The 14,345-nt window shown below is 53.0% G+C and overlaps 1 protein-coding gene across 1 annotated transcript in view; it reads right to left on the bottom strand.

Annotated features, from left to right (window-relative positions):
* The window catches only part of TTC39A (tetratricopeptide repeat domain 39A), a 45,781-nt gene extending 37,399 nt beyond the window's left edge, over positions 1 to 8,382 (bottom strand). Inside the window, exon 1 of the mRNA XM_040978563.1 lies at positions 8,357 to 8,382. The gene's annotated coding sequence lies outside the window, so the exon portion shown is untranslated. The remainder of the gene's footprint in view (positions 1 to 8,356) is intronic.
* Between the last annotated feature and the right edge of the window lie 5,963 nt (positions 8,383 to 14,345).

Below are 14,345 nucleotides of genomic sequence, written 5' to 3'. Positions count from 1 at the left end.
GTGGATGACAGCCTAAGAGCTTTGCTTCTGCCCTCATAGGGGAGACCTGGATGTGGCCTGGTGGCCTAGGAAAGCAATCAAGTACAGCCCAAAGCCTTGGGACCCTGCACTTGTGTGGGAGATGAAAATTATACAGAGAGGAGGAAAGACAGAGAGGAAGATTTTCCATCTGATGATTCACTCCCCAAGCGGCCACAATGGTCGGAGCGCAGCTGATCTGAAGCCAGAAGCCCGGAGCCTCCTCCAGTCTCTCACATGGGTGCAGGGTCCCAAGGCTTTGGGCCATCTTTGGCTGCCTTCCCAGGCCACAAGCAGCAAGCTGGATGGGAAGTGGGGCCTCTGGGATGTAAACTGGTGTCCATAAGGGATCCCGGGCATGCAAGGCGAGGACTTTGGCTGTTAACCTACCGCACCAGGTCCATAACTGAATAAATCTTAAGAAAGAAAGATTTCCTCTCTGTGAACTGCCCAGAATGGTACCCAGTGTGTAACACCACACTGTCAGTGCTCTGATGGCCATAGGGCAGGGCGTTGGCTCCCTCCCTCCTCCCTTGTTACAGATGAGCTTGGTCAGCTGGGTAAGCAGCAGAGCAGCCTCGGGAGCTGGAGCTTCCCCTATACCCCCCACAGGGAGGCAGGTGCCTATACCCCAGCACCCATCCTGGCCCCAGGACCCCTGCCCCAGCCTCAGCCCAGGGCAGCCTGTGAGTCACCAACATTCTTTCGGCCACCCAACCTAGGTGACCCTGCACAGGTCACCTGCCTGTCCCCACCTCGAGCCAACAGCGGAATCCCATGGGACAGCATGCAGAGTCTTGAGCCTCTTTCTATCCTACCTGGGGGATACCAAGCTGCGTTCCTCCCTCATTTCCTCTCCAGCCTGTGAAAACAAATTCCCAGGCGGCCCCTCCTGTCCATGCCCACAGGACCTCCACGGCAGCTGTTGCCGATGCCATCTTGCAGCTTCGCAATATGAAGCCTCCTCAGAATGCCCCAGAATGTGTGTAGTAGCATCCCCTCCCATTTTTTAGATGTGAAAACCGAGGTTCCAATCAAGGCCATCTCAGACCCAGGTCTAGTCATACTTGAACCCTGGTCTTCATTTCTTATCCTACAGGGAAAAAGAGGCTGGAGAAAGGAAAGGAAGAGAGTTTAGAGTGGGAGGGTTCACAGATACGGTGGGAGGGAAGGTGCATGTATGGGACAGGTGATGCCATTCTGTTGGAGAAAGCTTAGGTGTGAAGTCAGCCCTGCCTCTCTGGACCTCAGTCTCCCCCTCTGCAAACTGGGGATAAGAATCCCCAACGCCCAGGGGAAGAGTTTGTTGCCTTCCTCCTTCTCAAACCACCCTGGCCCTTCCCCGTGCTCTCTGACAGTCCACATCACCTCACTTCAGAGCTCAGGGTCCTCACAGTCCAGTTGGACTGCTGACTGCACAGCAAGTTCTCCTGAAGGGAGTGAGCTCCACCCTTGCAGCTTGGTTTGGGGCTCGTTAATAATTCATAAGTGAACAGGCACATCCACCAAGCCCCGCCCCCGGGTAGTGATGTCACAGTTCTTAGTCCTTGGCCAGGGCCCCTCAAGGAGGACCAGGCATGCTCCTGGGCTGAGGCTCCTTCCACCTTAGGGTCTCTGCCCACATGGGCTCTGTGGCCTCGGGCAATCCACTGCCCCACTCTGCCCCTAGTCTCCCCCTCCCATGGCATGTGAAGGGGAGCCAGGAGGCTGAAGCAGAGGCCCCTGGGCCCTGCCTGCCCTGTGTGTTCCACTCTAAGACGTGGGCTTCTCTCCACAAATCTGGTCTCTGGGAGCCCCGGGCACAGGCACAGAGGGCCAAAACGGGGTCAGAGGTCTAGAGAGAGGTGTCCGACATGGACTGTCATCCTGCCAGGGGTCAGAGCTTGGGCTGCAGAGCCAGGAAGCTCTGGATGGGCCCCCAGCCTCATCATGGGTTTGGCTTTAGCTAGAGTAGGGAGTAGTTTCTAAAGCAGGTTTCTTTTTTTTTTTTTCAGATTTATTTATTTGATTGGAAAGTCAGATATACAGAGAGGAGGAGAGATAGAGAGGAAGATCTTCCATCTGATGATTCACTCCCCAAGTGGCCGCCATGGCCGGTGCTGCACCAGGAGCCAGAAACTTCTTTCCAGGTCTCCCACGCAGGTGCAGGGTCCCAAGGCTTTGGGCCATCCATGATTGCTTTCCTAGGCTACAAGCGGGGAGCTGGATGGGAAGCAGGACTGCCTGGATTAGAACCAGCACCCATATGGGATCCTGGGGTGCATACAAGGTAAGGACCTTAACCACTACGCTATCGTGCTGGGCCCTAAAGCAGGTTTCAAATTGAGAGCTGTGACCCCACTCTGACACCTGCGCCACAAACGTCTCTGATATAGGACCATGGTGGTAGCAGTTGTACTGGTAGTTGCAAGGATTTTTTTTTTTTTTAATGTTTGTCTGTCGACTTAAAAGATAGGAAGAGAAAGCAAGGGAGAGAGAGAGAGAGAGAATGAGCAAGCACTTCCATCTGCTGGTTCATTCCTCAAAATGCCACAAACAGCTGGAGCTGGGCTGGCCTGAAGCCAGGAGCCTGGAACTCCATCCAGGTCTCTCACATGGGAGGCTGAGGCCCAAGCACTCGAGCCAGTGACTGCTGTCTGCAACAATACAACAGCAGGGAGCTGGATGGGAAACGAAGCAGCCAGGACTTGAACCGGAACTCTGATGTGGGATGTGAGTGACCGAAACTTCATAGTAGCAATGCCCTTCCCTGTTGAGGTCATTTGCATAAGGCACAGTGGCTTCTCTTGATGCTTTGGCTCTAGTTTCTCACCTATAGAGCAGGGATAACAGAACTGATAGAAGCATTCAATAAACAAATGGACCCCATGAAGATTTGGAGCCACTTGAGGGTATCCAGAGAAGAGGCACTTCTAGGTTCTGCATTTGGGGACATGCCAGGACACAGTAGCTGCCTCCTGCGCCTGCTGCAGGGTTAGTTCCGTGGATCCCAGTGAACGCTGGCTGCGTTGACCAGAGTTTGTGTGCCCAGACTACTGAGTTGTCTCCTGACGGCTGCCTCAGCCCCATCCCTGCTCCCTCAGTGTCTGGTCCCAGCATGCATCACAAGCCTGCAGCAGCTCCCTGCATGGATCAGGGCAGGACCTGAGCTCCCCCTGTGCCCCCCAGGGCCCAGCATGACTAGCACAGCCCTCCTGTCCCTGGAGTCCCTCCCACTGCAGCCGCACTGGATTCCTGGCTCATCTCCAGTTCTGCCAGGCATGCTGTCACCTCTGTCCCTTGGCACTCACCACTTCCTCTGCTTGGAATGCTCTTCCTGTAGGCCCTCACCCCTCACCTCCTTCCAGCTCAAAGTCACCTCCTTGGTGAGGCCTGCCCCACTCTTGCCCTGCCTTTCCCCCCAGAGCTCACAGTATGATGTGGCACTAGTATGCCTTGCTTATTCACAGGGTGAGGCGTTTTTGTCTTAGTTTGTGTCCTCCTCTTCCGTTCTCTAGTGTATTTCCTAAGCCTGGAATAGTACCTGACCCAGATCAGGTGCCCAGGAAATGCTTGTGGCAGCACAAATGAATTTACTAGAAGGTGAGTGAAAAAATGAAAACTCCAGAACACAGAAGTATTCATCCCACATTCAAAAAGGAACCCCTGTGTGTCCATGTATTTTAGCAGGTGTGAGGTGAGGAGTTAGCAAAGCCACCTTGCCTTCAGGGGAGCTGGAGAATAATACTGTGTCAGGAACGGGGAACTCAGGTCTGCACTTGGCCTTCCCTGCTAGGAGCCAGGGCCGCACTCGTCACTCCCTGGGCAGACCTGAGCTGGGGAGAGGTAAGGACCTGGTTCAGTTCTGGGGCCTCAGGATGATCACAGAAGCCTGCAGCTGGGCCGGCTGGGTGGGAGGTGAGTGGCTTGGGAGAGGGGCAGTGGCTCGACGGGAGCCGGGCAGGCCAAGGAGGAGGTGGAGTCGGGTTAAGCCCCTTCAACTGGCTCGGCCTGTGTTCAGGGAGGCAGCTGGGTGTGTCCTCCGGTCACCCAGAGGTGAAGCCATGGGTGGAGTGAACCAGCAGATGGTTCCCACACTCCTCCATGCTGGAAGACCTTTCAGTCCGAGCCCTGGCCGCACATGGAGATGGGGACATGCCAGCTGCCCTGAGCCCACTCTACAAAAGACCGAGTGGAGCCCCTGAGGCTGCAACAGGCAAAGGCAGGAACTGAGCTCAGCAGGAGTGGTGGTCTCACAAAGGATTCCCAGAGCCCAAGTGCTCCGCAGGGAGGCCCTGTCAGAGTGCCCACAGGGCCGGTATAGCAGCTACAAGTCTTCAGTTGCTTGCCGCCTCACACTGGGTCCTTAGACCCTGCAGTCTGGCCCCAGACAGGGTGGTGGGGAACTGGAGAAGAAGTCCCCTTGAGACTTTCCTTATTTCAATCCTGAGTGTTAGAAACAGTTGGAATAGCTGGCAAAGCCTCCTCCTGCAGTGCTAACATCCCATCTGGGCCCTGATTCATGCCCTGGTTGTTCCACTTCCAATCCAACGCCCTGCCAGGGATCTGGGAAAGCAACAGAAGATGAACCAAGTCTTTGGGCCCCTGCACCATGTGGGAGATTGGAAAGAAACTCCAGGCTCCTGGCTTCATTCTGACCCAATTCTGGCTGTTGCAGAAGTGAACCAACAGATGGAAGATTCTCTCTCTCTCTCTGTGTGTGTTACTCTGCCTTTCAAATAAATATATAAATTCTTACAAATCAGTTTATGAGGGCTGGAATACTTTCCCCTGATTTGTAAGTTGCAGGAGTGGATGCTGGAAGCCTCCAGCACCCAGGCCTGGCACCGAATGGAGAAGCAGGTGAATGTTAGGAGAGAATGCAGCTGGCTGCAGCACCAAACTCCACTGAGCAGCAAAGAATTTCAGGGAAGGAAAAACTGACTAAAGTCACAGATTTCAAGACACCTCAGCAAGGGTGGCATGCTGGCAAAGGCACAGTGGGAATCCCAGGAGTTAACTAGTTAGCTTGCTTTCTCTTTCTTTCTTTCTTTCTTTCTTTCTTTCTTTCTTTCTTTCTTTCTTTCTTTCTTTCTTTCTTTCTTTCTTTCTTTCTTTCTTTCTTTCTTTCTTTCTTCCTTTCCTTCTTTCTTTCAGCATTATTACTTTGAAAGGCAAAGCTACACAGAGAGAGACACACACACACACACAGATGTTTCATCTGCTGCGTCACTGCCCAAAATGACCACCCTAGCCAAGGCTGGCCCAAGAACTTGCAGCTGCATCCCGGTCTCCCACCTAGACCCCAGCACTTTGGCTATTCTCTGCTGTCTTCCCCAGATGCACTAGCAGGCATCAGAAGAGGAGCAGCTGGGACTGGAACCAGCACGCATAACGGATGCCAGTGGCACCAGTGGCGGCATAACCCACCCTATCTCATGATAGCACCTACCCAGTCCTCTACTTCTCATTGGCCTCAGAGAGGACCCGACATGTCCGGGCCTGGATCTTTGGATAACTAACAGAGCAGAATAAAGGTTACGTGGAGGCACCCCACAGCAGGGTCTGCAGCGATGAAGATATGGGAGCTACCCTGTGCCTCTTACACTGGGGTCTCCCCTGGGTTAAGACCAGGACCCGAGATTAGAAGCTTTAGTATCATAGATTCCTGGAATTTCATAAAATATTTTTTTCTTTTGAATTTGAGAAGCAAAGAGAGGGACACACAGAGACAGAGACCTCCTATCCACTGATTCACTTCCCAGATGCCTGAACACCTGGGCCTGTGCCAGGCTGCTGCTGGGAGCTGGGAAGTCAGTCCGGGTTTCCCACAAAGGCAGAGGGACCTAAGGCCTTGAGCCATCACCACCGTGTTCCAAGGCCTGCAATTAGTAGAAAGCTGTAATCAGGAGCCATAACTTGGTTGCAAACCCAGTGCTCCCACACGGCATGCAGCCTACTGAGTTGCTAGACTGAATGTTCACCCCAAAACTCAAGATCTTAAATCACCAGTCTAGGGACTGGCACCATGGTTAAACAGGCTAATCCACCTCCAAGTGCCAGCATCCCATATGAGTGCCGGTTCATGTCCTAGTTGCTCCACATGCCAGCCTCGCTTTCCTGGGTCATCAGGCCTTGCTTCCTTCTGGTCTGGCTACCTCCTGCCCAGTACCTCATTATGACATCAGCAGCAAACATGCATGGGAAATTCAGCTCCTTGGTGCCACATAAAACATAGAATGGGTCCTGGGCAGGCAGGAAATAGCCCTGGACACGGCCAGTCCTTACCACCTACTCAGGAGATCTTGTCCTCCTGGGAAATCATTCTCATGGGTTCCCATCAAAGCTGAAATCCAGGATTAGCCTTAAGGTACAGAGGGGTAAGCCTTAAGGTACAGCAGGGAGTGGGGTTGGAGGTGGCTCAGCAGGACTCAAATTAATCCCCATATGGGATGCCTGCTCCACAACAGTGGCTTAAGTTGCTAAGCCACAGCACCAGGCTTGGCTACTATTTCCAGTCCAGCTCCCTGTTAATGTGCCTAACAAGGCAATAAAAGATGGCCCAAGCACTTGGGCCCCTGCCATGCACGTGGGAGCCCCAGATGGAGTTCCAGGCTCCTGGCTTTGGCCTGGCCAGTTCCTGCTACTGTGGTCATTTAGAGACTTGACCAGCAAAATTTCTCCCTGTGTCAAATAAAAATTAATTTTTAAAAAAGTGCAATTGCTCTGCCTGAAGCCTCTAGTAGTTTTCCAACCCACAATGAAATCTGCTTTGCTGCGCCTGCCTGCCTCCTGGATGCGTCCAGGCATCATCTCCAGGCCCCGCCCCCTCTGCGGGCCTCCTGTTCTGGGTGTTGGCAATGCACTGCGCACCTACTGCCTTCTCTCCCACTGGAACGGATCCCTGAGCTCAAGAACCTGTGCTTCTGCAGTGATACTCAGGGATCAGCAGTGTCCAGCGCCCCCTCTGGAGTGGGAAGTGCTCCACAGTGTTGGCTGGCTCAGAGATCCAAGAGACAGAAGCCAGGGTGCTGGGGTCCTGCAACCCGTGACCTTGAGTCAGAGATGGGATCAGATGTCAGGATGGAAAATGAGCCTTCTCCCGGGGCTCTGGGACTTTAGCCTCCACTGCCCTAGAGGGATTTTCTTTGTTTTTTAAGATTTATTTATTTCTATTGGGAAATTAGATATACAGAGAGGAAGATCGTCTGTCCATTGATTCAATCCCAAAGTGGCTGCAAAGGCCAGAGCTGCGCCAATCAGAAGCCAGGAGCCTGGAGTCTCTTCCCGGTCTCCCACATAGGTACAGGATTCCAAGGCTTTGGGCTGTTCTCGGTTGCTTTCCCAGGCCATAAGCAGCGAGCTGGATAGGAAGCAGGGCTGCCAGGATTAGAACCGGCGCCCATATGGGATCCTGGGCGTGTACAAAGTGAGGACTTTGCCACTAGGCTACACTGAGTCCCTGGAGGGGTTTTGAAGCAGATAAATGACACAACCCAGCTAGCTCTTTATAATGGATTTGTGGGGAAGCAGACAATGGAAAGGCTGAGCCATCCCAGGGAAGCTTGGAATCTTGCTGACTCAGTCTCTTTCTTTCGCGCTGTCTGCTCCAACTCTTTCTTCCAGTGGCAGCCAGGGGGTAAAAAGAGCAGGTCTTGAGAGGCCTGGGTGGGGTGAGGGAGTGGGTGTCAGGGATGACTCCCAAGTTTCAGGCTTGGGCAACTGTGTGGATGACTGTGAGATTCCTCGAGGTGGGGACATAGGAGGAGGAACAGGTTTGGAAGTGAGGACGCTGAGAGAGACTTGGGGTCCCCACAACTGGGGTCTGTCACAGAGCACACTTGGGGGTACCAGCTCATCCATGAGGTGGGGACAGCGGGGGAGGCAACACAGACAATGCTACAAGGCTGGCGGTGGAGAAGCTGAGAGGGGCAGAATGCCTCCCCCCAGAGACTGAAGTGGGATCCTGGCGACCCCTTTGTCCCCTGCCCTCTGCTCTGTGCAGCATCTACAAGCCGTTCAGCAGACAACGTGGCTGCCCTGGGCTGTCCAGGCCGGCTGGGCGCCCAAGCCCAACTACTGGTCTTGCCACACGTGATAGTCACTGGAGATGCTCTCGCTGAGCCCACGGGCTGCGGGGCCAGGCGGAATGGGAGCCTGAGGTGGGGGTTGGGGGCACTGCAGCCCTTGACCCCAGACATCTCTGCTGGAGGAGACAACGTGGGAGGCCAGCCTGCTTCTCTCCCCTCAGATGCAGCAGCCTCCAGCTGTGCCCCCTTAGCTGTCCTTTCCTCCCTCACCCCGCAGGTCCCTTCCTTCCCTCTGTACCTCCCGCCAGTCCCTGCCCCCTGCCCGCTACCTGCGATCGCTTTTCCTGGCGGCTGTCCCCTTCCAGGGGGTGAGAAAGGCCATGGGCTCCGGCTGGATTCGGTCAGGGACGGGGTTCGCGGGTGGCCCCTTGGAGCGGGGAGGGTTGACAGCCCTGTCGGCGGCGACAGAGCCAGTACCTGGACGGGGCAGGCGGGGCAGCCTGGCGGCTCCTCCCCTCCCAGGCAGGCGCCTCCCGGTCCCGCAAGGGAGTCGGTGGGTGTCCCAGACAAAGTCTATTTCCACCCAGAATCAGGTAAGACTGGGAACTCGCGGAGTGCCAGCACTGGACACAGGGGAGTTCGAAAAGGGCTTGGGATTCCTGGTTCCTGGGCTGGAGGGCTGGAGGCTTGGGTTGCCACGGCCCAGTTCTGAATTCCTCCTGTCCCCCAGGGCAGCCTGGGAGTGGTCTCTGTAGTAGAGTCTCTATAGGACAAACAGGTGCCAGCGACCCCTCTGGTTCCTTACTAGGGCTGTGTGGGCCTGAAGGCACTGGGTCAAGTGCAAGGCAAACAGCAGAGGTGCTGGCAGGGAGGTGCTGGCAGGGAGGTGCAGGTGGGAAGCCAGTAACTGCTGGGGCTGGAGAGTGGAGCTGCAGGTTGGTCAGGCCAGGCACTGGGCCAGGACCTCGAAGTGTTCCAGTTCTGACTCCCAGATCTCTGGGGGATGCAGAGGAGGAAAGAGCCGCAGCCTGACTCCAGCACAGACTTTCTGGAGCCCCGTCGTGTCGTGTTTGTTTTGGGTTTTTCTTTCAAATTATCTCTGACAAATGGGACAAGGTGTAGAGCAAAGAGAACCAGGGGCAGCCCAGTGTGCAGGTTTGCATGGGATGCCCCACTCAGGACAAGGGGCAGGGTGTGTCTGGCGGGGCTCCGGGGAGGGTTGGCTCCCTGTGAAGCACAGATTTGGGGGTGGCGTACAGGTTGCCCCGATGGCAAGGGCTAAGATGGGACAAGGGCAGCGGGTCCCTTCTGTGCCCTTCAGGCCTGGGTGTGTATCCTGGGCACTTGCACAAGATATATCTTGTCCCACCAACATGTAGGATGTGGACAAGTCAGGTGTCTGAGATGCCAAGCCCCGAGCCAAGGCATTTGACCCACATTCTGGCATATCTTCATCTTGCTTATTCTCATTTTGTCGTTGAGGAAAGTGAGGCTAAGCGAACTTCCCTGAGAGCAAGCTGTGGAGCGAGATCTTAAACCCAGGCCTGACTGCCCCGTCTCGTGCTGCCCTCCCATCCCACTTGGGATCCACAGCAGGCTGGGGGTCATGCAGTTGGAGTCTCACTCCAGGGACCACCCGGGGAGTTTCTTCTCTCACAGGCAGCAGAGAGAGCTGGCCTTTCTCCCTTTCTCGAAGCACCCAGGGCTTGGCCTTGGCTGATGGACAAGGGCCTGAGAATGCTGTCCATCTGACCACACAAGGTTAAGAGCCTCAACATCTGGAAATTTCAGTTATAAGGGCCCACACCCTTCCATTACTCATTGATGCTGGGCACTGCGGAGAGCCTGCTGTCCCCCAGGCACGCAGTCGAGACCCCTCTGGGCCTCAGAAGCCTGCTTTCCTGTAGGCCCACAGCAGGTCCCACCCAGCCTCCAAGCCCTTCCTCTTCCAGGAAGCTCTCAGAGGAGGGGTCGCTCCAGGGTTACATCTTTCTGTTTTACCTCAGTGTCTTGCAATGGTACTAGGACTGTCTCATGCCTGTGTTTGCCATACAGCCTGGCATTGCTGCCACCCATGGCTGGCATTGGGTATTGAGGACACGAGAAAGGAACCAATAGCCACATGTTGCAGGGCAACTGTGGTCTTATAAGATCGCATCACCTCAGTCTGGCAGCACACTCCATGGTGCTCAGGAACTATATCATCTAACAATGCACTTCTCAGAATACGCCCCCATCAGGTAAGTAGCAGATACCCGTATGGGACTCTATGCAGTGGCAGGCCCCATATGAGGCACCGTGACACTCTACCACCTCTAATCCAGACAATTTTGTTTTAGGAATATTTTGCCCGAAGTTTAGAAACGCTCCTAAAATAAACCCATGAGCTGGGATTCAAACCCAGGGCTCTTCAACTGTTCAGAACTTTTTGGGTGTTTTCAAAACTCTTTACGGGAACCAAGTCATTTAGTTCTCAAGACAGTGTCGTTACTCAAGTCCTTTCACCTTTCAATGCTTAGGGCGGAGTAAGGGACAGAGAGGGGCTCCAGAATTTGCACAAGATCGCACGGGTTAAGCGGCAGAGTTGGGACTCTGAAGGGAATGCACAAAGTACCTAGGAACCATATTCCCCAGCTTATCTAACTTGGAATCTCTGAACGAAGGTGAGGGTTCCATTTGTCCCTTCCGCCCCAACTCTGGGGTCCCATCACATGCCAGGTGCCTGTGACTTCAGCCAAGTTCCTTAACCTCTTTGTCCCAGGTTGCTCATGAGTGAAATAACGGCTGCAGCATCTGTGACAAGGGTTGTGTAGGGACTTAAATGAGTCGCTGGCAGGACGATGTCAGACACAGGGTCTGTTAGGGGTACCCTCTACACTGACAGCTTTATTCTCAAAGGGAAAGAAGGTGTTTCATCCACATGAACTCCCTAGGTAACTGGTGTCTGTCACCTTTAATGATACGCTGATGTTTCCTAAATTGACTTTTTTGCCCTTTTAAACATGGGTGTGCCAGATGTTTGTGAATATCTGCCATGGAACAGAGGCCAAGAGTCCTTGTCATCTCCCAGTCTTACAACACTGTGAGGACAGTGGTGAACCCCATGGAAAGCCATGGAGGTCTGGAGATCACACCAGCCACCCAGCTGGGAGACAGCAGCGCCCGAGTGTAGAGCCACATTTAGGAGTCTCCTAGGGCCAGGTTTCTGTTACAAGGCCAGGAACCTTCTTGGGAAGCAGAAAGCAATCATGGTTTTCTTCAAGAACATCAGTTCCTACGCTTGAATGGAAGAGAGTGGCATTCTGCAAGAGAATGAGGGTCTGGGTCCATAATCAGCCTCTACCTTCAGGACCAGAATTTTGATCCAAATGCTCTGCTAGACCAATCAAAGCTGGGAGCATGGGATTGGCCACAGTGTTTGGAGGAGTCTGCCTGCCTTCCTTTTTCTTTGTTTCTTTCTTTCTTGATTCATTTTTCTTTGAACGTCAGAGAGCACACACACACACACACACACACATACACACAATAACTTCCATCTGCGGATTCACTTCCCAAATAGTTAGAATGGTCAGAGTTGGCCGTTCTGAAGCCAGGAGCCAGGAATTTCTTCTGGTTCTTCTATGGGACTGAACCTGCTACCCATACGGGATGCTGGTACCATAGGTAGAGGCTTACTTTGTCATGCCACAGTGCCAGAACCCTGGAAGGGTCTTCTAATTCATGACTCAAGTCACCTACAGGCTCATTCTGGAAGAGAGCAAGGGAGAGAAGCAGGCATTGTGGTGTAATGGGGAGGCCACTGCTTGTAATGCTGGCATCCTATACAGTGCCGAATCAAGTTGGACTATTCCATTTTTTAATCCAGCTCTCTGCTAATGTGTCTGGGACGAGCAGCAAAAGATGGCCCAAGAGTTTGGGACCCTGCACCCACATGAGGGCCTGGGTGAGGCTTCTGGCTCCTCCTGCCTTTAGCCTGGAGGAATGCTAGCTGTTGCAGCCATCTTTCAAAATAAATAAACCTTGTTTCTTTATTTTTCTTTTCTTTCTTTGTTTCTTTTCTTTTTTTTTTTTTAAAGGGAGACCAATGTAGAGGATGGCCCAAAGCCTTGGGACCCTGCACTCACATGGGAGGCCCAGAAGAAACTCCTGGCTCCTGGCTTTGGATCAGCTCAGCTCCAGTTGTTGTGGCCACCTGGGGAATGAACAAGAAGCCAGATTTTCTTTGTTTCTCCTTCTCTCTATAAACCTGTCTTTCCAATAAAAATAAGAGAGGAGAACAATGTGGGGCTGTCTTGGTATGGACATTTCCAAGCGCTATGAAGAGGCTTCTAGGGTGCCATGCACTTTGGTTCAGGGTCTCTTGTGTTGTGGAGCGCCTTGGAGAGGGTGCACGGCCTGCTCTGTGCTGATGGGGCTTCCTGCTTAGGCCCTAGGGCTGCCACTGCTTGTACTCAAAGGGCTGTCCTGGGTTCAGGACCAGTTAGTCTGTGTGCTGGAAACGCAGCGTCTCAGAGCTGAAGACACCTGTGTGGAACCTGGCCCTTTCCGGGGCAGTCAGGGGGTGGGGTGTATCTTGACCAAGTTGCTCCCACCTTGCCATCTCATATTTTCAATCTGAGTTTTGTGCAGATTAAATAACACACACACACACAGCACTTAAAAAAAAGTGTGTAAAAAAATGGAATTGGAAGACAGGTTGGAACAAGCATTTGGCTCAGGAGTTAAGCTGCTAGGATGCCCATGTTCCACTACAGACTTCCTGGGGTCAATTGCTAGCTCTGGCTCCCTGTTCTGGCTTCCAGCTAATGAGGACCCTGGGAGGCAGCGGTTTGGTGCCAGAGATTGGGTTCCTTCCACCCATGCATGAGGTCTGGGTCATATGACTGGCTCTCAGCTTTGATCCCAGCCCGGTTTGATCCCAGCTGTTGAAGGTATCTGGGACTAACTAGTGGTTGGGAGCATTCTCTATACTGTTTGCAAAATCACTAAGGGCGTGGGTATTTGGCAGAGCAGTTAGAGACACCAGCTGGCAGCCCACATCCAACATGGTAGTGCCTGGGCTGCAGCTCCAGATCCACCCCTGATTCTAGCATCCTGAGATGGGCTGCCCACAAAGGCAGCTCAAGGATCTGAGTTCTGCCATTCTCTGGGAGAATTTGAGTTCTGACCCTTGGCCCAGCCTTGGGCCAGCCTTGCTGTTGCAAGTGTTGGGGAGTGAATTAACTATATAAGCACTATCTTCATTTGAGATTTACAAGGAAAAAAAAAATGCTAGAGAAATGGAAACCCATATAAGCTTTTCACAGATTTTTTCATTAACTCTTTGAAAGCTTCTTGCAAACATAGATTTAATGTTGGCACAAAAATAAACTCATCTTTCATTTTCCACAAAATTGTAAAGCTTATTTATTTAAAAGGCAAAGTTAGAAGAGGGGGAGTCATCCCTTCTCCCCTGATCCCCAACCCTCTCATCTTCCAATTGCTGGTTCACTCCTTAAACGTCTGCAAACAGCCCCTGGGCTGAAGTCAGGAGGCTGGAATTCCACCTAGACCTCCCTCGTGGGTGGCAGGGGCTCAAGCACTTGGGCCATCTCCCACGGCGTCCCCAGGCACATTCATAGGAAACTGGCCCAGAAGCAGAGCAGCTGGGATTTGAACCAGTGCTTTTATATACGATGCCAACCCTGCAGGTGGTGGCTAAAACTGCTGTGCCACACCAGCCCTTCCGTGAACTTTTCGAGCATCCTTCTATAGTGAACGCTTACAGCTAGGATTATAAAAGGTCCTTTGTCAGCTGTCCCTTCTTCTCACAACAGTTACATTTAGTCCTCTCTAGTTCTGACTCCAGAGGAAGTAAAGCATCTGAAACTAAGGCCCTGAGACCCAAGCAGCTAAACACATACAATGCACTTAAGGGAGAAAAGACAAATCGATGGGGTCTTTCTACGGATGCTTGTTCCCCTCCATGAGCTAATGTGTCATATAATCCACTTGGATATATAACATTAACAACTCAATTTTTTTATTTAAGAAGATTTTGAAATAGCAACAGGGGCTGGTGCCATGGTATAGTAGCCTAAGTCTCTGCCTGTGGTGCCAACATCCCTTATGGGCACTTGTTTGTGTCATGGCTGATTCACTTCTGAACTTTCTGTTTAGGGCCTAGAAAAGTAGCAGAGATGGGCCCAGCGCGGTGGCGCAAGTGGTTAAGTCCTCGCCTTGCATGCCCGGGATCCCATATGGGCGCCGGTTCTAATCCCGGCAGCCCCGCTTCCCTTCCAGCTCCCTGCTTGTGGCCTGGGAAAGCAGTCGAGGACG

Source organism: Ochotona curzoniae, unplaced genomic scaffold (genome assembly GCF_017591425.1).
Source record: "Ochotona curzoniae isolate NIBS_2020 unplaced genomic scaffold, NIBS_Ocur_1.0 contig_291, whole genome shotgun sequence".
Taxonomy (NCBI): Eukaryota; Metazoa; Chordata; class Mammalia; order Lagomorpha; family Ochotonidae; genus Ochotona; species Ochotona curzoniae.
Note: the sequence above shows the minus strand (reverse complement) of the source record. Positions and strands in the feature narration are given on the sequence as shown.